We start from the raw sequence: 23,116 nt of genomic DNA, 5'->3' as shown, positions 1-23,116 counted from the left end.
GTATATTATATTTTATCCAAATATTTATCCTCATTCTCCTGATGAGGAGGAATTTTTAATATTTTTATCTGCTATATCACACATGTTCTCCTTTTTTTTTTTGATAGGTGGTTCAGGATGTTTCTGATGTAGCCCACATGAGAAATTAAAATGTGTTTTGCCAGTTGTATTAGCAAAAATTCATATCCAAATAATTTTGAAGGCAAGATGATTTCTCAAGAAATGTTACTACTCTATGGAAAAAAATAAGCACTGCAAATTCACATCACTTGTTCCTAGCTGCCATCATGCCTTGCACACAGCTTCATTTCTCCTCTCCTTCTGCATCAGCCTTTCCATTTCTGTGTTACTGCTCCTTTGCTGCTGCTGTTTTATCTTTGGTAGAAGCTCATTTTCTCTAAAGAGCAGTCTCTGTTTATTGTTTGTGTTAGGCTGTTCTGCCTACTTCCTCTGTTCATCTTTGGTCTCTGCTAGACTTTTTCCTGCTTTTAGACCTTGCCAAGATTCATACAAACCTAATCTTTCTTTTTCTTGTAGTTTCTCTCTGAAGCCACCCACTTGATTTGTGGGATATTTTAGTTATTTGTGGCTGAGGATACAGTCCCTCACCTGTGGCTTCAAAGGAATATCAGTCTCTTTTTCCTGCTTTCTCTGACTATTGCTACCACAAAGGTATCCTTATGGGACAGGCAAAAATCAAGACTAGAGGTACAGAAAGGTTCAGAGGTTCAATTATTAAACAGAATTAGCAGAGAATCGTGAGGAATGTGTGTCAGAGGGAGAAAGCAGAAACACAAGTTTCACATCTCATTCTGATATGCTTGAAGACAATGACTGTAACTCAGAATATGTATATTGGGAGGGACTGTGTGGATGAGAGGCTTCCTGTCTTCTGGTGTGCTGCTTTTGATTAAAGTTGCAAACTAGGTCTGCAAAATGGGAGTTTTTTTCTGGATGAATTCCCTCCCTTCAGGCAGAGAGTTACTGCCTATTCAGCAAAGGAAAAGTTACATTTCACTGCCTTTGCATTACTTGATACTTAATTATATTTGGTTCAAGTAAAGAAATTAAGACACCCCCACTTATTCCTTAGATATCTCAAAATCAACATTACCTCAGCTGATATATGTGAAGAGTGGGTTGTTCGTTTTCTAACTTGAAGCCCACATTTTTGACTCATGAAGATTAATAAGTCTTCTACAATTCAGGATGCCTTTTTTCTCCCCACTAAAATACAAAGTAAGACTATGGTCATATCTAGTAATTTTGCTTTCATATACTTTAAGGTAAAGAAGTATTTCATTTCCATATTGCTGATACTCCTCTAGCTGGTCTGTGTCTGTTTCCTCCTGTGAGATCTACCTAGATAGCTCTGCTCTTCTGAACAGTGCCTTCCTTCCAAACTGTCCAAGCAATAGAAGTGGAAGTAGCAACACCTGCTTACTTGATATTCTGACTTCTGGACTATTGATGCTGAGGGAATATCACAGAACTTCCTGCATGCATTTACCCATGTTGTCAGGCACATGTTGTGACTCTGCATGGGACCAGAAGTTGGACTTGATGGTCCTGATAGATCCCTTCCAACTCTGCAAATTGGAACTCAGAACCCACTGTTTAATCTCTGATTTTCTTTTTATAGTTAAAAAGACTCAAAAATTTAATTGCTGCGAAATATATCAGTACAGATTAGGTTTTTTTCAATTTAACAGTGGGGAGAATTTATTGGGAAAATTTGCAAAAGAAATAACTTAGTATGAAATTGAATTGAAAAGGAAAAGTGTATAAACACTGTAAAAGTGACATGTTTAAATATGTATTTAAAGATGCTAAGGTTGAATTCAAAAAGGTACATTTTCTTAGAGAGACTTCATGAACCTATCTGCACAAACAGAAGTTAATTACAATAGTCCAGGAGTTGTGTTGAATAAATTTGAGAATCAAAGAATAAATAAAAGTTTGTAGCTTGCATTTAGGTATTTCTAGGAGCTGTCAGGGGTTTTGGGGATAGCTGGAGAGTGGGTCATTATGTTCAAAACAGATTTTTTTATGAAACAGATTTTATTTCTCAAGTAGACTAAGATAACTGTACATAATGACAGAATGTCAGTATTACTGGGTTGTTGTTGTACCACCAATAAAATCAGAGACAGAGAGCTTAAACTGGGTAACATTTAAACTAGGGCCATTATAGCCCAATCAGATTTATTTACAAATGCACCTGTGGAATGGTAAGCAAAACTGTTACAGATTTCACAAAAATATGCTTAGAGGGACTTTCAGGTTCCCATATTTTGAATAAAATTTTGTTTATTATGAAGAATTTTTTTTAGTTGTCACAGACGTGAGGACAGATATGAAGACAAAGTAGCTCTTTAAAAAAGAAAAAAAATGTGCAGACAATGCCTATATTTTGTCTTAGAATTGAAATGGTAGTCTTTTAATGCGTGTCTATGCTGATAGAAAGGAAGTACAGTATTAGCTGGTACATTTTGGAAAGCAGTTGACTATTGCTGAGGTAAATTCTAAACATGATCTTTAAATGGACACTGTGGTTTACTAAAATACCTAAACTTATAATTTAGTCATCTACAATCAAATTCAGCCTGCCAAGGACTGAAAAAGACAGTGCAAGATAATATGAAGGTGAAAAGGATAAACACATAGGTACTTGGAAAACCTAGTTCACAAATACTTTAATTCATTTTTATGCTTTAAAGCTGGGGTCTATTTTGGTACCATGGAGTGACAGTAAATGCAATCCCTGTGTTTACCAGTAAAGCTGAGTTCTCTTCCTTTCTCATAGCAGAAACTAAACTATAAAGGATGCTGAAATAAAGAAATGCAGGTTTAAAATAACTGAGAAGGGAAGCTGTGTTAGCTTAAGTGGATTTTCTCTGCCATTGACAGCCATTCCTTAAATCCTTCCTTATTTCTTATATCCTAAGTTTAATCACATACTACTGTTGGACAATTGGAAAGACTGTCAGTCTACGTGAGCAATGTAATCTCCAGTAAAAGTGCCATTGTTATATGGATAGATTTAAGACACTACTATATCTTGGAATTAAGATTATCCTAAACTTCAACATCTGATTCCTCAATGGGTGTGTATAAAAATCTGAAGTGTTGCCAGCCTTCCCCTGCACCAAGTGTCCAGATGGACACTTTGACAGTTATCAAGGATGTTTCACACATTCCTTATTCATAAGGAATACTGTAGTAACTATGTCGAGATGGACTGGACTGGCATCATCACTAGTCCTTTATTAAAAACTTTACATGCCTTCTTTCAGTGGACTTCACTCAAGCAACTCTAATGCCTTTCATCACAGGCAGCTCCACACAGCACTGACTCCTCTCCTCTCTGCAAGTTTCTGTCTTCCTTCTGCATAACTGGCTAACCCCAAGCTGTCCCTTAACCAGCCGCCTAACCCTGCCTGTCCCTCACACATCTTTTCACCTTATCTGTTGCTTGCATGACCCCATGTCCCTTATCTCCTCACAGCACAGCCAGCAGCCTCCGTCCCAAACTGCAGCAGACTCTGCATCTTAAGCTCCACCTGCAACAGTAACTTATAACCAGCTAGCCCACTGTTTATAGCACCCATCCTCATTGGGCAGCAAGGCTGTTCCCACTCCTCAGTAATCAGTACAGCTGCAAATCATTGGGAAAGATTGCCTCCTGCACTATCCTTAGAACCTATTTTCCCACAGAATACTGCTTTTCTTCATATTTCTGAATTTCTTCTCTTCAGATGTGTGTTCACATAGCCATCCACTGGTACTTATTTCCAACTTACAAAGATAATCACTGTGTTTACACAGAATTGAGGTCTGTGTTTGCAGCTGTTACAAAGAATTGCACTTACAAGGAGTGGTTTGGCTGTAGAGTCAAAGCATTCATGAGGGAATATTCACTGTGATTCAAACTGCAGAATCTACAATCTGTGTGAAAATAAAAATAAAAATAAATTATAAGAAGTGCCTTTAAGAGTGATACAGAGAAAAATAGACTGCATGTTTCCTCTGCAAATGTGTGCAGGGGATAAGTAAATCCCATAAAATCTGCTGGTGTTGGAGGGAAGAGAAGTACTTAAGCTATTAAAATCTTGATAACTTTTTAAATTACCTGAAATACCTTTCTTAACACTATTAAGATTTGAGTTTTAAATCAAGTATCTCAAGATACTCTTGACAGAACAGACTGTTGGTAAATACTGGAATTTAATCTGTCTAAATAGTAAATCTAAAATGGATAGATAATTCAGAAATATTTTATCTATTGAAATGTCATTTGAAGTATAAACTACAATTTTCAATTACACATAGGAAAGAAAAAACAATAGTAAAATGGCTTAAAAAATGATTATTTATATTTAAATTAAATTGAATATATTTTAATATATTTGGCTATTGAAATTTTATATTTGGCTATGCATATGTGGTTAGAGAAATATTTAAATCAAAGTGTTTTGTCATGATTTCTTCTGTTTCTTGGATTTTAAAGCATTAACTTGCCTTTTTTGTACATAAAAATGTATACTTTTATGGTGTACAAGTTTAAAGGCAATACTGTGTTTTTGGCAGTGATCAAGCTGCAAAGAAAAAATATTGCTAATAATTTTTATGACAGAAATCAATACACTGTGCTTAATGTGTTTATTGTGTGGTTATTGATATTGTGATTTCTTTTTGTAATCTTGATAAACAGTGTTACAGGTGATTTACTAAGTAACCTCTGTTTTTACCATTTGTGACTCATTTGTGTGAATTTCTTTTCTTCATTTACTAAAAAGCACTGTGTATTTTTTCCTGACAGGAAAAATTTCTCCTGTAACTAAAATGAAATCATGCTGCCTCCTATGGGGGAATGCTGAAGCATTTTCAAAAATACAACACAGTGGTAAGTACTAAAAGTATATTTTCATAACAATTTCTTTTTTCATAAAATTATGTAAAAGAGAGAAAGCAGGTCTCTGTTGCTGGTGTTCTTAAATGTGTTTGAAATATCTTTGCAATATATACATCCAGTTTAAATGTTTGTTTACCATGTGTTCATCCAATGAGACATGGAATCCAGTGCATTCTAAGCATTAGCGCTGTTTATGTGCTTACTCATGGTAAGCATGAATTGTTATTTTTCAGCTCTATAAGTATTGAATGTTACCAGTTGATTTGTAGTTAAAAGACATGAGATTAAACCTGGCTATCATGACACTGCTACTCAGTAATGTTTGGGGGTTCCAGGCCCACTGTACCAGACAGAGCTGATTGTCTTTGGTTTGCAAGACAAGGTTGGGGCTGTACTAAAAAAGAGGCTTAGCTGCTGATTCATTTTGTTACTATAAATATCTCTTTTTTCCTCTCAGTTGTTAGAAAATAGGAGAGAACATATTTTAATGTATAGTATATACACAGATAATACATATAGTTATATGTATGTGTATATATATGCACACAGATATACAAACTTTCTTTTTATATCAATATGAAATACTTGACAAGGGTTTAATTTAGAAATCTATACAGAGAATATATTCTATTTATGAAACACCTTAATCTAATTACCATTCTTTCATACTGTGCCTGACACATTGATTAATGAGAAGGGAATGAGATGTACAAGTGGCCAGAAAAGTTTCTCTGGTGCACATTCTTCCTTTTCACTTTATATGGTCCATGAACATCGAAGCAGATGCAAATTTTCTGTAATCATTGCACTAGCTGTAGTACAATGACGTTTCCATTTCACATTGACACTAGGACCTAAATTCAAGGAGAAGGAGTAATAATATATCTGATGTGATAATAAAGTTCTGAATAAGCAATAATTCAAAGTGTGACAGGTTAGTTATGAGAATCGAGGGTACCATTATGTGAAGTGTAAAATTCAGACAAAGAAAATAACAGCTTTGAAAATTCCTGTGATTTTTGCATCACTGAACCATGTTTATTCCAATTTGTAACAATTTGCATGTGATTGAATAAAAAGTACTTTATGAAGAGGGACTTGTTTAATAGTTTAGCATCCACACTGGTTGTGATAATAGCTGAACTCTTAGGAGTTATATAGTGAGTAGTACAATATGCATGAGTGCCATACATAGAATTTAATTACTTATTCTGCTTGAGAGACTTCATGACATTTTTTTCAGGAAAGAGCCAAGCAACTGATATAAAGAATACAAGGCTCCTATAAAGCTGAAGTCGAAGTTGAAATAATAATTTATTTTCCTTGGAACTAACAATTTGTGGTACATTTATCTTGTCTGGCACTAGAATATGCCACAGCCATGTTCCAAGAAGGGAAATTCTCATCTCTAGATCTATCAAAACACACTAAGATAGACCACAAAATCTGGGGAGAGAATTTTGAAGGGGAAACTGAGGGATGAAGGGATTTTAGCTTTCTCTGTTTTCTCAGCATTTTGTTCTTCATAACACTCAACAGGAAAGTCGGAGAGGAGGAGAAGAAAAGAAAGCAAACAACATTAAAACAGAAAAGTGAGATGGAGCCTATTTATGTCTGGCTTTTAACTCACACTGCAAGTTAGTGAACATCAGAAGCCAGCTGTGCATTTGAAATTTTCCTTGTTCATGTGAGGTGATAATTGGACTATGCATTAAAAAAAAAAAAGGAAAAGAAAAAGAGATTAGAAAATGAAGTTATAAATCAGCTTAAAATTTATCTCTGCTTTTCTGCTTGCTAATTTTGTGAAGTAGCCACAAATATTTGTGTTCAACTGCCAACCCTGAGTTACTCCAAAATACACAACAGAAATATTTGTTAATTTCTTATTTTATCTAGAAATGGTTTGTATTGAGAGTGTTTTCAGGAGACAAATAGAAATGGATCTGAAGGCCTTCAGGATTATGCACAATCCAAGCCAAACTAACCCTGAATTTGTATTTTCAGCAGACAATAGGGATCCATTTAGATGAACGAAAGAGATGGTAGCTTGGAGAGATTGTAACTATCACCTTGGCTATGTTGTGTTCTTATATTTAAGAGAAATACAGAAAGAAACCCCTACATCTTAAACACTTTAACTGCTTACTTGCTATCTTTCTCATCCATACTTTCAAACAAAATTCTTCAACATGATAAACCCATGCTCTTTCTCAAGAACAGAAAACATAAATTTATGTTTGGAGTATGTGATATAGGTTTCCTGGCAATACACAGTATCGTATAAAAGATTGAAGCAAACAAATGGCCCATGTTTTGTCCTCAGATTTTAATCTTGCATCAGAAATGTGAGTTTAAATCGTGGGATTTTGTTCTAGAATCCCAACCTGACAGCTGAATGTGCAGATGGAGCCCTGTGGTAGTCTGTGAAGTGCTGTGTCATTCCTTTGATGTAGCCACATACTGTCAGATTCTTGATCATGTTCTCAGACTCTGATCAAACCTTCTGTCTTGTATCATTTATAGTAACAAATTTGAAGGAATAATAAAGCCTTTATATTAGAAGGCAGGAATAAATTGTTCCAGTTTTAGTCTTGTGAATTTTAGGAAACAGATCAACTCTTTATTCTCTGAGGAAAATCAGGGCACAATGCAATTCTCATTCTTAGAGCTGTCAGCTCTCCTCAGCTTACTTTTCAGCTCTTGGGATTCAGATAAGAATCTTTGCCTTCCTCTTGTCAGAGTTTATGGCTGTACATGAAAGTACTCTTAGCTGAGCAGTCCAACCTCTGGTTAAGCAGTGTCTTCAACTCCTCCAGTGTTCTCTTTAGGCTGTCACTGATTTTATACTCTTAGGTGGAAAAAAATGTTCCCCACATTTTTTCTGTCTTGGTGAAATATCTGCACAATTTTAGCGTGGAAATCCAATCAGTTATGTAGGCTTTGAAAATCTGTACTCTGATACATAGGCTCTGCTGACATTATTCTCTTAATTTTGAAACATGGAAGGAAGGAAGGAAGGAAGGAAGGAAGGAAGGAAGGAAGGAAGGAAGGAAGGAAGGAAGGAAGGAAGGAAGGAACTCAGTTTAAAATTCTTCACTTTTATAAAGATAGAAGGTATGTTTTCCATACTGAAACATAAGCAGAAGCAACTAATGAAGTTACCATCTAAACCCAGACTGATGATCTGGTCATGTCAATTAATTGAGGCTGATACTCAACATTTCAGTAGGTTTCCAAATTGGAAGTTGTATCTTCTTCTAGAAATTCCAGTAGTTTAAATTGAATGTAACACCTACTGTTTGGAAATTTAACCAGACTTTAATGAGAGTTTGTCTAGATTTTGTTGTAGGATGTTCCACAGCTCTCTATGCATCTATCAATTATTTCCAGGGAGAGTATTTTGAAATCATAAACCCAGTGTAGTGTTTCTCAGTTGATCTAGAAAACCTAAATTAAGTTATATCATCTGCTTTCCTGTGAGATGGTACTGGTAAATCTAATCTTAACAAATCCATTACGTCACTGATATTAGGGTGTGTTCTCCATTAAAGATAGAGATCTACTGTGAATAGTGGAATCAAAATATTCAGATTCTTTAATGAATATAAATAATTCCTTGCCTCCATTTGAATTCAAAATTATATATCCGTTATTTTTTTATTCAAATATTTAGTTATGTATTTCAGTATGACTGACCTAAAGTATCTAAAAGTATCTTAAAGTAGGTAAATTATCTCCACCAATATGTGAATTTCTTAAGAACCCAAGTGAGAAATGGAAATATTAAGTATTTTTCAAGTATTACTCAAATATGAAATAGCAAACACCAAAACTTTCCAGGTCATTAAATTTACTTTCAGGTGGCAATTGTAATTCTACCAAAGTTCATTAGCTTTATTAAAAACTTTGGATAGATAGTTACACAATTTTATAAAAATAGGAGTGATGATTGTCTTAAATCTTTAAGACTCATACACTCTGTTCTTATCTAAGTAATGCTTCTAGAAATATAATTGATTTTGTAGAAAATGAGTTTGAACATAAAATTACACAAAGTATTGTACAACAATAACAGAGAATGGTTAAAGAAGTGTAATTTCAACATTATACCGACTTCATGGATAACGGGAGTTCACTGAGTCATGAGGATGAGCAATAAGTAAATGTGAAATAAAAAATAATCACACTATTTTGCACAGATAGCTCATTTAAAGTTCAGTTATGTTCAATTCAACGAACTGGGGTGCAAATTTTACTATCTCAATGTTTCAACTTGAAAATGTTTTATCACTATGGCTAACATAATTTAAATCTGCTGTACTGAACAACAGGTAATGATGTTATATCTGTTATATCTGTTTCTACAGGGAACTCTTAAAAGAAGTTTCCTAATAACTCAGTGTTGTTTCCCTCCCCCCCCCCCAAAGGAGAGTAAAGCTTTTGAGAACAAGATTCCAGTGTAAATGAACTACAGGCAAGCAGCTGTCCTCTTCCTGCCAAGGTTCCAAACGCCCTGCATCTTCATTTTTAACCACAAGACCACAGTTTGTTTTGTTTGGACAACTCAGTAGTTGACAGGAAAGGAAGACCATCTATATATGTTAATAAATTTCCCTTTACCTGTTGTTCAGCAGTTATCTGAATTTTCATATAAAAGAAATAGCTCTGTGTAACAGCAAAATCTCATATCCTCGGGATATCTCCGTGACTTAATTTGAGCTCTGCCCCTTGAAGTTTCTTTTAGAAACAACTCAGAGAAGATGATTTCTGGGATCATCAACTCCACCTTCCATAACAGGGAGACAATGATACCATACAATGCTTTTTACACAGGTTGTAATCTATGTTTTGGAACCAAAGGCTACATTGTTTACTGGTGGAAACAGTAATGAATGATGTCTCTCAAAGGTCTATACTGGGGCGGTGCTATTAAATATCTTCATCAGTAACATAGACAATGGGATTAAATGCACCCTTGGCAAGTCTGTGGATGAGTGGTGCAACTGATTCAGTTGAGGGAAGAAATGCCATCCAGGGGTACCTCAACAGGCTGGAGGGGTGCGTCCATCAAAACTTAATGAACTTCAGTGAGAGAAATAAAGGTCCTGCATCTGTGTCATGGCAATATCCATTATCATTAGGGGCTGGATGGTGAATGGATTAAGAGTAGCCTTGCAAAGAAGGACTTGGAGGTACTGGGTGATGAGAAATTGTTAATGAGTGAGCAATGTGTGCTTGCAGCACAGAAATCCAACTATATCCTGTGCTGCATCAAAAGAAGTGGCCAAAATGTTGATGGAGGTAATTCTGCCTCTTTATTTTGTCCTGGTGAAACTCCACCTTGAAATGCTGCATCCAGCTGTGAAGTCCTCAACACAAGAAAGAGATGGACATGTTAGAGTGGGTCCAAAGGACAGCCACAAAGATGATCAGAGGGCTGGAGCACCTTGCCTGTGAGGATAGACTGAGACAGTTGGAGTTGTTCAGCCTGGAGAAGGCTGTTATGAGACCTTACTGCAGCTTGTCAATATATATATATATATGTATAATAAAGGAGTGATAAGAAATCAGGGCCTGTAGGGACTGGGATCAAAGGGGGAATAGTTTTAAACTAAAAGAGCATAGGTTTGGAGGGGCTGTGAGGAAGAAGTTCTTTATTGTGAGGATGGGGAGACACAGGAATAGGTTGCCCAGGGAAGTTGTGGATGCCCCATCCCCAGGAATGCTCAAGGCCAGGTTGGGTGGTTTTGAGCAACCTAATCTAGTGTGTGGCATCCCTGGTGGCAGGGAAGTTGGAACTAGATAGTCTTAAAGGTCCCTTGCAACCAAAACAATTTTATAATTTTATGATTTTTCTGTATAATATCATACAGTGATTGTCTACGCATGTTTATAAAACATGCAAGAGTATTAAGGTAAATGGCTGAGTGTATATATATAAAGGATCAATTTTAACACTCATATAGCACTAAAGGTAGCACTGAATGCACCTCAGCATCAGAACTGGAATTAGGAGATAAAGCAGAAAAACAAGAATGATGGAATCACATTTTGATTTGGGTTTTTTGTTTGTTTGTTTTTGTTTGTTGGGTTTTTTATTTTTTTTGTTTGTTTTTTTAATTTCTAAAGAAATTATATCACACTGAAACCCTTCTGAGTAAGGCCTCAACGTAGCTACTTGCAGCTGATTTCATGGTTGTGTGTCCTAGCCATAGTATGGCATTGTTTATCAAACAGCACATCAGAAGAATTAAGGTTTTTGGTTCTTTCAGACAGATTTGGGTTTTTAAAAATAGGCTTTTAGTACAGTTTTAGGAAAAAAACTTGCAGCACCACTCCAGAGGTATGGGATATCATTCTATGTCATATCTACTAAAATACTGAATTATTTCCATTCTGTGCTAAATGCGAGTAATCCACCACAATTATGCTAATCACTGCCCTGAAAACAAATTGATACAGCTGTTGAGTGACTAGGGAAGATGATGGCATATTTCTTTCTTTTTTGAAAGAAAAAAAATAAAATGTTTTTGCCAGCAGGAAGCCAAACTGCTTGTCGAAATTACTTAGAGTTGAAAAATCACTATTTGATTCCAAAAGTAAATATGTTTGTTTGTATATATGAATATAAAATACATTTAGCTTTAATTGCATGCCAATTTAGACCCAGATACACACACACATAGTGTTTTCTATTGGATCTTAAGTATGGAAGCTGAAAGTATCTAAGCCACTCTTTCTATCAGGTTTATTACCACCACCCTCCACACATTTCATATATACTGCTTTGCATTCAATTTTTCTTTTCCAATAAAAAAGCCAGGGAAAGAGAACACAACACAAATATGGTAGTATTGTTATCCACAACTTTAAAAAAAACCCTCAGAATGTCTGAGTGTAGCTAAAACTACTTGGGTTAAGTAAAATCAGATTCTCAACTTTCATTATAGGCTGTATTTCTTGTAAAGATACTATTCTCTTTTTCACCTGGTTGCAGCTGTATTAATAAAAATGTAAATTTGCCATTCTGCTCTCACAGCATGGATTTAAAGCTTGCACAACCATTCACAGAATGTTAGGAAAAAACAGCCTGAATTTTTATGTTTCAGTATGACTTCAGGAAGTAACTCAAAATGTGGTGTCTAATTAAAATCTTAAAAAGCTTATTTTTTAATTTTTTTTGTGTAAGAAATCAATGACATGCAAACAAATATCTGGTAAAACTGTGGTTTGTCTCTTCATGGTAGAAACAAAGCCCTGGAACTAAATCACACATTTAATTCTAGTTTCTAGTAAAAGGAATTCATTATACCAAAAAATTGTGTTGCTTCTATCATTAGAGGCTTTTTCTTGGCTTTAAAGGTACATAGGTGATATTTCCTACGTTGTATCATACTATTGTGACTACTGTTACTGGTAGACATATGTAATGAATTTGATTCATAAAGATGAGATGCAAATCGTTGAAAATTAGCTGTGAATAATGAGGTGCAGTCTATTCTTACTTAAACAGTGTCATGAAAACAGGCTGTAGGTATCCCTTCTCGAGCCGAGGGGTTGGACCAGATGAACTCCAGAGGTCCCTTCCAGCTTCAACCAATCTATGAACCTGTGATCTTTATTTAAAAGCAAATATATTTTTCCTTCCATGGATTTAAAATAACAGCATAACCCTTTCACTTTCATTATATGAAGTGTCAAAAAGAATGGAAAAAACCCAAAACAGCTAAGAGTTTAAATAATGACGTTGAGTCACTTGAAAAGTTAGATGATGAATAGAAACTTAGAATTTCTGTTTTTAATACAGTAATACAGTTCTGTGTAAAGGAAGAAAGTTAAAATAAATATACTTTATTTGACCAAATGAAACAGAAGTAAATACTTTAAAGACTACTGAAATAGTTTTTATTTAATATTTTTATAAAGTATCTGTGAAATACAACTCATTGACTGGCATGGTGTGAGGCTACAATGCTAAGTTCAAACAATGGCAGAACTAGTCTGTTTCTGTTAGAAGACATCAAAACTAAAATTTATATACAGTAAGCTACATAAGGGCACAAGAAATTCAGATCTGATATATTCAGCAGCAAATGTATATTAATTTGAGATCAGAATTCAGGAAAGCATATGTATCTGAAAAACAAAGCTTTTAAAATAGTGCAGTAATTAAGCAATCTGAGTTTATTAATTAAGAAAGCAGGAGTTTCAGTAGATGAGCTTGACAAAAAAATGAATGTATTAGAATTCCACCAATGAAAATTGAAGCTGGGACAGAGCAATCACAGCAATTATACTAACAGGTCATTCTCTTGGCAACTTCATTGTCTTTTAGAATATGGATTTTCAATGCTTTAAAGTATTAGTATAATATTAGTGCAACTTTCTCTGAGCTTTTTGAAATTTAAATATTACCACAGTGTGCTATGAAGATAACTTTAAAAAAAGAAGATAAAGAGTTATCAAAACTTGTATTGACCTTTATTTAAAAATAAATTGTAATTCATTTGGTACAGGTTTTTTTCTGTGAAAAAAGTATCTCATGAGGAGTTAATTTAATTCCTTAGTGGAAGAATTTTTTCCTACAGCTGATAATGGTTTATCATTTGAAATCTACATGCTGGAAATCATCAAAATCAGAAAAAAAATAAATAGCTCAGTTTCTTTTTTGTTTGAAATACGAAATATGTAATCGCTTTTGCCAGAATACAGCAACAACACTCAACAGTTTGTAATATTGGCAGTGTAGCTCCCATGTCCAGAAATACAACCCATCTTGGTGCAAGACTTTAGGAAAGATAATTGTTGCAAATATGCTGAAATTCAGGGCCAGAGAGATAATGAATCAGGACTCCTGGAGATGGTTTTCTTCAATACCTATAGAAGACTATATTGAATTCCAAAAAAAGTAGTTAGCACCTTGCCAAGGTGATAGCTGTATCATCCTTCTGAGGGGCAGACTTCAAGGAGCAGCAGCAGCTTTCTAAAGGCAAAAAGGAGATTTGATTTACTTGTTCCGAGAATCAATAAGAATACTGCTAAAAAAACATTAAAAAAAACTTTCCCACCATTTAAAAATAATTATATACAGCTGCAAGTAAGACCTTTAGATGGATCTTCTTCTCTCATGCCAAAGAAGGCATTATGGAAGGAATTATTTAGAAGTATAAATGTAAGTCAGATCACACAGGAATTACTGACATATCTCCAATATGAGGTAGAATAATCTTCTCCTCTGTCAAAGGGATTTAATTGTCTGCCCTGACCTCCATCTGTTCTATTAATTGACTGCATTAGTTTGTGGTAGATATTTTTGGTTGGTATTATGTTTTATTAGTGAGATTTCTTAAGATGATATAATAGAAGCACACAGGAAGCTGTAACTCCTGCCATGTGACAAGGTATATTTTTTCTCAATCCTGACCTAAATCAGTTGACTGAGGGCAGGAAAAAATAGATCAGTCCTTCCTAGTCAACCTGGCAGCTGCACATTGTCTTCTGATTTTTTTGGGATTTTTTTTTGCGGGGGGGTGTTTTTTGTTTTTGTTTTGGTTAGGTTTGGTTTGGTTTTTTTTCTGCAATATCATCCCATAGGGTTATGATACAAGTAAAAAAAAAAAAAAAAAAAGAGAGAAAAACCAGAAACCCTTTAAAAAATAAATGAAATAAATTCCTTTTACACATTAAAAACAATTTTACATTGATTAATTTGATGGGCATATTGCTTTTCCTGTATACGAAAGGAAGTTAAAAACAAATGACCAGGGAGAAGAAAAGAGTCACAGGAAAGAGTTATGATTTGGAGAAAAGAACATGCTAGCAGTGTGCACTCTGAGAAAGATTTGAGAATTAGAAAAGAACTGAGAAGGCAATGTGTGAAAGAGGAAAAGTGTAGAAGGTACTTTTATAAAAGGACATTTTCAAGCAGGGAAGAACAAGAGTAAGATGGGTCTTGAAAAGGTAACAAGGCATAATGTTTTGACATGGAATCAAATTGTTAGAAAATATTTCTCCTCATATTTTATAATGCCCATGTAGTTTTGTAATCTTGTGAAAGCAGAAGAGTATGCTGAATAATATGATAATAATAATGCTACTAATAATAATAATAATATTGTATGGTTCTTGTTAGAAAGTCATTCATAAATGGCACACATTGCAACAAAAAATAATGGGAAACATGTTTTTTAAAAGTAAATAACCTAAATATTTCTAATATAACACTCATTTTCCACAAGCCTATCAGTTCTATGTTGGTCAAGGCTAGTATTAGGTGAAGATGGCAAAAATGAATAAACTTGTTCTCTGAGATATGTTGCAAAGAAGATTCATTGCAACACTTTTAAAAACAACTTGAAGATGGCTATGGGAATAACAATATCAATGGCAACAGTAATTGAAACAGTCCCAGAAAATAAAGTTATTGAACGGTAGGAGAGAAAATAACTGATTTTCAGTCTTAACTTTGTATACTAAATTTCATACCAATGGATCTGTATCATCCTCGATAAACTATCAGCACAATTATTGATAGATCAGACAAAAACTGTTAAGAAGCTCATAGCAGAATAAGCTCTTCCTGATTTTAGTCATGAGCTCTTTGTTAATGTATGAATACACAGGAAAGTTACAAAGTTCTTAATTCTGTGGTTATAAAGATAATTCTGTATATATTGGTAAGAGGTGAAAGAAAAAATCATCTTTCTACAGTTCAGGACAGTTAGCTGTCTAATCTTATCTAAGCTAATCACTTGGGCTTTTTCAACATAATCTTCAGGATGTTTTCATAGTGGTTGACTTCAACTAATATTTAATGTCAAATACCTACATTACAGTAGGAAGAACTACTGCCTGAAGTGTATGCTTCTGATATAGACAGAATATCTGACTTTCTCATATACAGTTTGGGGAACAAACATGAGCTTTAGTATTTGTTTCCAAGGTAGAGAAGGTACTTATTCATTGTGCTAGGAAAAGATGGAAACATTCCAATAATTGGTGTGAAAGGATGAAGAGGAGAAGGAACGGTAACTTCCATGTTTTTTGTTGATTTCCATTTCCTACTCGGATACAACTCTACACATTACAAAGCAAATATATTGTATTAGATTTCTGAAAACCCTTTGATGCAATAAAATATAATTAACTACATATGGCTTTGAAGTTTCCCATGTAGTAGAATGGTAGGGATTGTCATGCAGATAATTTTGAGAATTTTTTTTCCTAAGAGAAAAGCATCTCATATTATTCTGCGATTTCTCCTGGAATTGTTAAGAGACCATGAAAGATGGCTTGATTTTTATCATTTGGCAGTATGGGATTTGAAATGGAGGACCTTTTAAACTGAACAGAAAACTACCTGCAAAAGATTTGATATATTTTCCAAACTTAGATATCCTGCTTTTTTGGCATATTCATCTGTGATGAGGAAAGATGTCTCTGGTTCTGTCCATGAGGTTATATCTTAGTCAATAAAATGGTCCTGTTATCTGCCTCTAAGGCCACATAACATGACAGCAGAGCTTGCATCTCTATAGGGAAAATCTTTCTTACTAAAAAACAACAAAAAAATGAGCTGTCTGTTGAGAAATACCTCTGGCCCTATCCTATTCCCTTTTTATTCCTGTGCATTGACTGGAAGGTATGAATACTGGGGCAGGACAGTGTTGGAGTCCATGTTCTAGTTACTGCTTAGACCCTGAATTCCAGTGCTTACTGCATTGGCCTGGAAACAGCTTAAGATATGGATCTATAGTGGGACTTTGCATGGCAATATTATGCTTAGCTTTTAGTGGTCCATAGTATGTAATGTAATTCACAGCTCCCTGTACTTCTGTCAGCTAGAAAGTTAAGAATTTCATCCTTCATTATTGAATTGAATTATGTTCAATTATGTCATTAACAGGATAGTAAGCAGAGTATATGCTACACACTTTCTTCTAGGCAAGCTTTTAAACTGCATTTGTTGGGAGGAGGGAAAGGCAGCAGGCAAAACAGGAATGGTCTCATTAATGTTGTTGAAAAATCATAGAATAATATAATATTTTTGGTTGGAAAAGACTTCTAAGATTCAGCGCTGCGTCACCCTCCACTAAACCTTGTCCCTAAGTGCCACATCTGCACGGCTTTCAAATGTCTCCAGGGACAGTGATTCCATCACTTTTGTGGGCAGCCTGTTCCAGTGTTTAGCAACCCTCTCAGTGAAAAAAAATTTCCTAATCTAAACCTCCCCCGCTCCAACTTGAGGCCATTTCCACTTGTCTTATTGCTTGTTACTTGGAAGAAGAGAGTGCCCCCCTACCTTGCTAGAGCATCCTTTCAGGTATTAGCAGAGAGCTATAAGGACCACCCCTAAGCTTCCTTTTCTCCAGGTGAAATGACCCCAGGTCACTCTTAGTATGACTTGTGCTCCAGCCCCTTCAGCAGCTTCGTTGATCTAGCAGCATTGATCTAGTGAGTGATTCTGGTGATCCCATTTTTCACAGCATTTTATGGAGACTTGTTTTGCTGAGACATATTTTCTCACCTCTTAAATACAAAGAGCTCAAGACAGCATTTAGCAAGTGAAAGCCCACTGAGTTAGGAGGAGAGCCATACAGGAAGAGAAGCTGGAGGACTCCTTATGCTGGTGAAGTTGTCCACTTTCAAACAAATAAAGAAAACCTAAGGGGAAGATTTACTTCATAAAATTTGATGATGCAAAAGCATAGTAAAGATAATCTCCAGTCACAATTTTTATTTTATGAAATGACTCTCCTACAAACTGCATAAGGCTTGCTTGAAAGTGAGAATACTTGTCAGAAAATTCGTGCTTTATGGGAATACAATGTTAGAGTTTTCTCATAGTCCAAGGGTAAGAATCTCAGAGTGAAGCCAGAAGTCAGTCTCATAAGTTCAGGGAAAATGTCCTCATAGCTATCCCAGCCTTATTTGAAAGCTAATGTTTGTAACTTGAAAGACAGAGCAGTGGGTTTAAATTTCTTCAGGTTAATGAGGGTAGCCACTCAACTTCCCCATTTCCAGAATGAATGTATAATTGTGACATTATCATATGAATGAAGGCAGTATCACCACCTGGTAACTGAACCAGGTAATGCAATGAAAATGTCCTGCCTGTGTCTCCTGTGTAATTAAGTTCTAAGAATTTGTATAATAAAGCAGCAACTTTTTTTGGCCATATAATATGTTAACAGCAGTGTGTGTGTGTGTATGTGTGTTTGCATGTGTTCACATGGCCAGCTGGTTTAAATTGCTTTTCCCACCCTGTTTCTGGTTATTGTAACATTTTTAATGTCTCCTCTTCTGAGACTAGAATGCCTAGAGGGAGATATCAAATTCTAATCATTAAATAGCCTCAAGAGATCAAATTGCATATCAATCAGTCCCTTAGACATTTTCTCAGTTGGTTCAGACAAGAGTTCTAGTTTCTTTCATCTCTGACAAGGGCACGCACTTCAGTTCAATGGTGAAGACAAGAAAGAGAGGACTGAGACCTGTGAGTTTCTTTGTATAATATTTAGACAAAACCTGCTAGAGTTCCTTAAGAATTTTTCTGTTCAGTCATTTGACCTTTTTTACTGGAGAAGAGTTAAGACTCACTCCATGTTACAAATGCTTTTTTTTTTTTTTGAGGCCTTGCAGTGGTAGTGGGCAATGAACTTTGATTTTTTCGAGGGTTTATTCAACTTATGAAAATCTACTCTGTAAGACTAATGTATAAAATACTGATTTTTGTGTGCATGTATTATTTTTTTTTTCAAATCCATAAATTAGTGGCTTGCTCCAGGCATACGAGATTTTACTCTACAGAAGCTTTTTCCTTAAAGAAACTCAGGACTGAGCATTCTGTTTCAGATCATAATCTTTTTATTTTTGTAGTAACACATCTGAATTTAAGCAAAGAGAGGTGCATAAAAGAAATGAAGAGAGACTCAGAGTGTGTTACATTTCTTTTGCAAGGTTATATCAGAAGTAAAAGCTGGAAATGATGCCATCAGTTGTGTTAGACTGTACTGATGCTATTTTCTGTACATTTTCTAGCATATGTACTAGAAACGTAGTATTTTCTTAAGACTTTGCAGCTGCAATTAAACCACAGTTGAATAGCTGCAGTGTTAATTCAGTCATTCAGTCACAATTTGAGCTGAATGGAATACACCTGTAATTTTGGGATTATTACTTATTTCAATCTTATGTTTGTAAAGAGTTTATGCCATGTTTTTCCTTCTAATATTGAAATCTTATGTTTATTTGCAATCTTCATCAATTTATCATCAAGAAGCAGCAAGTATCCTGAAAATTGTTTAACCTGTGAAATTCTTCTATGCTTACATGTAATAACAGTTGAAATTACTGTTCAAAAAGTCAGTGAGATAAGTGCAACTGTCTTAACTAAGCACTCCCAGTTAGGCTTGGGTCCTTCTGGCCATACAGTTTTTTATAATTTTAAATACAGAAAAAATAAAGGAAACCATATCTGTGATTGTTAGATTGAAACAGCTGATTTTTTGAGAATGCTGAGGTAGATTTCTTTGTTTATTTTTCTTAAAGGAGTGATGATCACGTTTTCTTTCCCTCTGCTTGCTTTTCAAATTGTTTTCAGTGTTCAGAGAACTGCAGTTTTCAAAAACATTCTAGGGACCACAAGCTTTTTCTTATAATCCCATTGTTCTTTTTGATAGTGTATGAGGTTTAGAAATTCAGAATAAGAGTGGTAGCTCCAGGCAAGAAACAATGATATGAAAGAAATGTGTGCCCATTTTCTGAAAAGTAAATGGTGATTGTAGTTTTTAACCTGAGGGATCTACTGACACTGTCTAGGCCTATCTGAGCCTATTTCTCTCACTTGGACAAATTAATAGAAGGTAAATGCAGCATGTTCTTTTAAAAAAAAACACCTAAGCCTGTTTAATTCAATGTTTGTATGTAATTTGTATTGCTTTTCAGGCTTTATTTCCATATTAAATTTTTTTTTTTAAAAAATCTTTGTCTTCAGTGACTTCTAATCATACAACTAAGACCAACGTCAAGGTCAATAGGGATGTTTGTACAGCTGGCTTTTCTTTTTACTTTAAGCAAGGATACATCATAATTCTTAAATTTGTGTCACTATCTTCTCAGGTTAAGTCCTAATCTTGAAATTTTTGACTGTGAATTAATAAGTTATAGCTCCTACTTAAATAATTCTGTGATTCTGTGAGACATTATTCAGATACTCATCCCTAGTGAAGTTTATAATGCTAAGTTAGTATGACCCACAGTACAGGGCATGATGTTTGTTGTAAGTTCCCATAGGCTGAAGGAAGACACTGGATGCCGTGTCAGGGAACTCTTCTGCTTTATTGTACAGTTGTGTTCTTAACTGCAGCAACCAGTTAAAGAAAAGAGGAAGAAAGAGAGGAGAAAGTGAGAGGGGGTGCAATCTGTATGCCTTTATGTAAATTAGGCTTTCTGCATGTTTTTTCATCCCTGGACAGACAGTCCTTCCCCTAGAAAGTGAGCTGGGGTGAAGGGGACTGAGCTCAAGTCTCAAGGCAGAGCAGGGAATCGGCTCAGGACAGCAGTGCCCCACCCCACTGATCACCTTTCCTGTAGCAACGCTCAGAATGTTTGAGACAAAACATGCTTAGAGCTGGTCTTCTACAGTTTTAAACAAATTGCTTTTTTTAAAAAAACAATCAACTAAACATGCACAAAGACACAAGCCAAAGCAACAAAGAAAACCCAAAAAGCAAGCCTTATGTATCTACTTTAATTAATAACTTTCAAAATTACATATTTCAAGGCAACAAAGGGAATGAAAAGAAGAAAAAACAGAGTTCATATTTTTGGTAAATGAAGTATATTTTGGAATCCCCATATTCTACGAAATGCAATAAAAACTTAGCAAAATGTCTGCATGAGGAGAATCTGAAATTTTATTGATTACATCATTTGTCAGTTTTTTTCTATTGACTAGCTGGTTCCTCTTACATTTCAGCTAATCAAGCTGACTGTATGTTTTCAGAGTGTATGTCAAATGAAAGAGTCATGAGTCTCTAACCCTGACTCTATGACCTATGTACGTGCCTGAAAAATCCCTTGGAAATATGAGCAGAAGGGAGGGCCAGAGAATAAAACTGGTCAGTGACTGAAAGCTGAGGTGTACTGTTCTGCCCTAGTTGTTTTAGATAAAGCCTGAGAAACCGTAGGATATCTGCAGAGTCTTCAGTTTCCTGTGTTCATATACTTTATATTTCTGTTTCATTTTCTTGTAACTTTTCATGATGTGGACAAGAGGTTAAAAAAAACTTGAAATCACTTTAGTTTTCTATTCTACACTGGAGCAAATAGGACTTCTAAGACACATCTTCTATTTCCCTAGCAGCTACAGAACAAGTTTAGAGCTACTGACAATCTTCTCAGGTTGAAAAAGTGGTAGCTGAAGATCCTGGAAACCATCAGTTTAGCCCTGAAGGCCTGATTCATAGACTATTTAAGCATCTCTAAGAGTGTCCTGGGGCACAGATTTATAAATAAGAACAAGTGGTATTTCCAGACACACATCCATATTAACTTTAATCTGCATTTTCTTCAAAGGCCATAAATGTCCCATTAGCCTCAAATTACACTCCTCTGCCAATAACAAAATCATGTATGAATGCATGTGATTTCAGATCTCCCTTGACTTCTGTTTGTGTGGTGTGCTGCCAGAAGTTGTCATTTTAAACTGAATATTCTGACTTGGATTGATTAGTTTTGATTGTTTGAATGAGTGATACTTCCAACTAGGAATTTTTTGCAAGCAATTTTGTATGCATTCTTCTAATATTTGAAACAGTAAAAAAAATTGGAAAAAGTAAAACACTATTAGTTATAAAAAACAAAGGCATGACATGTACATCTTCCTGTAGACTCAGTATGTCAAGGCATATTAAATAGATGACTGTATACATTTAATTGAACATTAACTAGTTTTGATATATCTAAAAACCTTTATAGAATGTTTACAGTTTTCTATTTAAGATTAACCCCTAATTGAAATCTCTCTATTTACATCTTCCAACATTTTCAATTAGGTATCTAACATCATACTATAGTCATCAAAGTTTATGAATTAAGAGGTAACATGCCTTCTTCCTTAAATCTCAGTGTTATTACTGAAAATTATTTTGTGTGTCTTTGTCTATGTATAAGCACCTATATATTTCACATGTGAAACTAAAATTAGGAAAATGGTAATTCCTCTAGTAATGCCAATGAACTCTGTGATATTTTCTGCCTAATTGGGCAGGAATCCCACCTTAAACAAGATATTTTTGTTTTTCTTGCTTCTGTCTGGGTTCTTTGCCTCAGTATAATACCAAAATCAGTTGTCCTCAGGATGCACAGCTCACAGAGCTGGTAGCTGGAGAAGTATGAAGAGCTGAGTGAAGCCCCCTTAGTCTAGGAGGAAATGATTAGTCACCTGCTATTGACCTATAGCAAATTAAACACACACAAGTCTATGGGCTCAGATGGGATGCACCTGAGGAAGATAGTGAAAGAGCTTATCAAACCACTTTAAACCTCTTACCAGCAGTCCTGGCTAGCTGGAGAAGGTCAGGTTGATGAAAAATTAGCAAATGTAATGCCCATCCACAAGAATGATCAGAAGGATGACCCAGGGAGCTACAGGCCTGTCAGCCTGACCTCGATACTGGGGAAGATCATGGAGCAGATCATCCTGAGTGCCATCACATGCTGTGTGCAGAACAGCCAGCAAATCAGGCCCAGATGATACAAATGGGTTTACAAAAGGCAGATCCTGTTTGACTAACCTGATCTCTTTCTGTTATAACGTAACCTGGCTGGTGGATGAGGTAAAGGCTGTGGATTTCGTTTATCTAGACTTCAGTAAAGCATTGGATACTGTCTCCCACAGCGTTCTCCTGGGGAAACTGGCTTGGATGGGTGCAGTCCTCACTGGGTGAAAAACTGACAAGATAGTCAGGACCAGAGAGTGGTGCTGAATGGAGTTAAATCCCGTTGGCAGCTGGTTACCAGTGGTGTTCCCTAGGCCTCAGTACTGGGGCCAGTTTAATGTCTCTGTTGGTGATTTAGATGAGGGGATTGCGTGCATCCTCAGTAAATTCAGATATGATCCTAAATTGGATGGGAGTACTGATTTGCTGAAGCCTAGGAAAGTTCTGCAAAAGGAACTTGACAGGCTGAATTTACTGA

The 23,116-nt window shown here is 35.4% G+C and overlaps 1 protein-coding gene across 3 annotated transcripts in view; it reads left to right on the top strand.

Moving 5' to 3' along the window:
* The window catches only part of NLGN4X (neuroligin 4 X-linked), a 160,515-nt gene that overhangs the window by 25,225 nt on the left and 112,174 nt on the right, over window positions 1-23,116 (top strand). For all 3 annotated transcript variants that reach the window (XM_056501053.1, XM_056501049.1, XM_056501060.1), the window contains exon 2: window positions 4,823-4,906. The gene's annotated coding sequence lies outside the window, so the exon portion shown is untranslated. The remainder of the gene's footprint in view (window positions 1-4,822; window positions 4,907-23,116) is intronic.

Source organism: Oenanthe melanoleuca, chromosome 1 (genome assembly GCF_029582105.1).
Source record: "Oenanthe melanoleuca isolate GR-GAL-2019-014 chromosome 1, OMel1.0, whole genome shotgun sequence".
Classification (NCBI taxonomy): Eukaryota; Metazoa; Chordata; class Aves; order Passeriformes; family Muscicapidae; genus Oenanthe; species Oenanthe melanoleuca.
The sequence above is the reverse complement of the archived record's forward strand: the minus strand, read 5'-3'. Positions and strand labels throughout refer to the sequence as shown.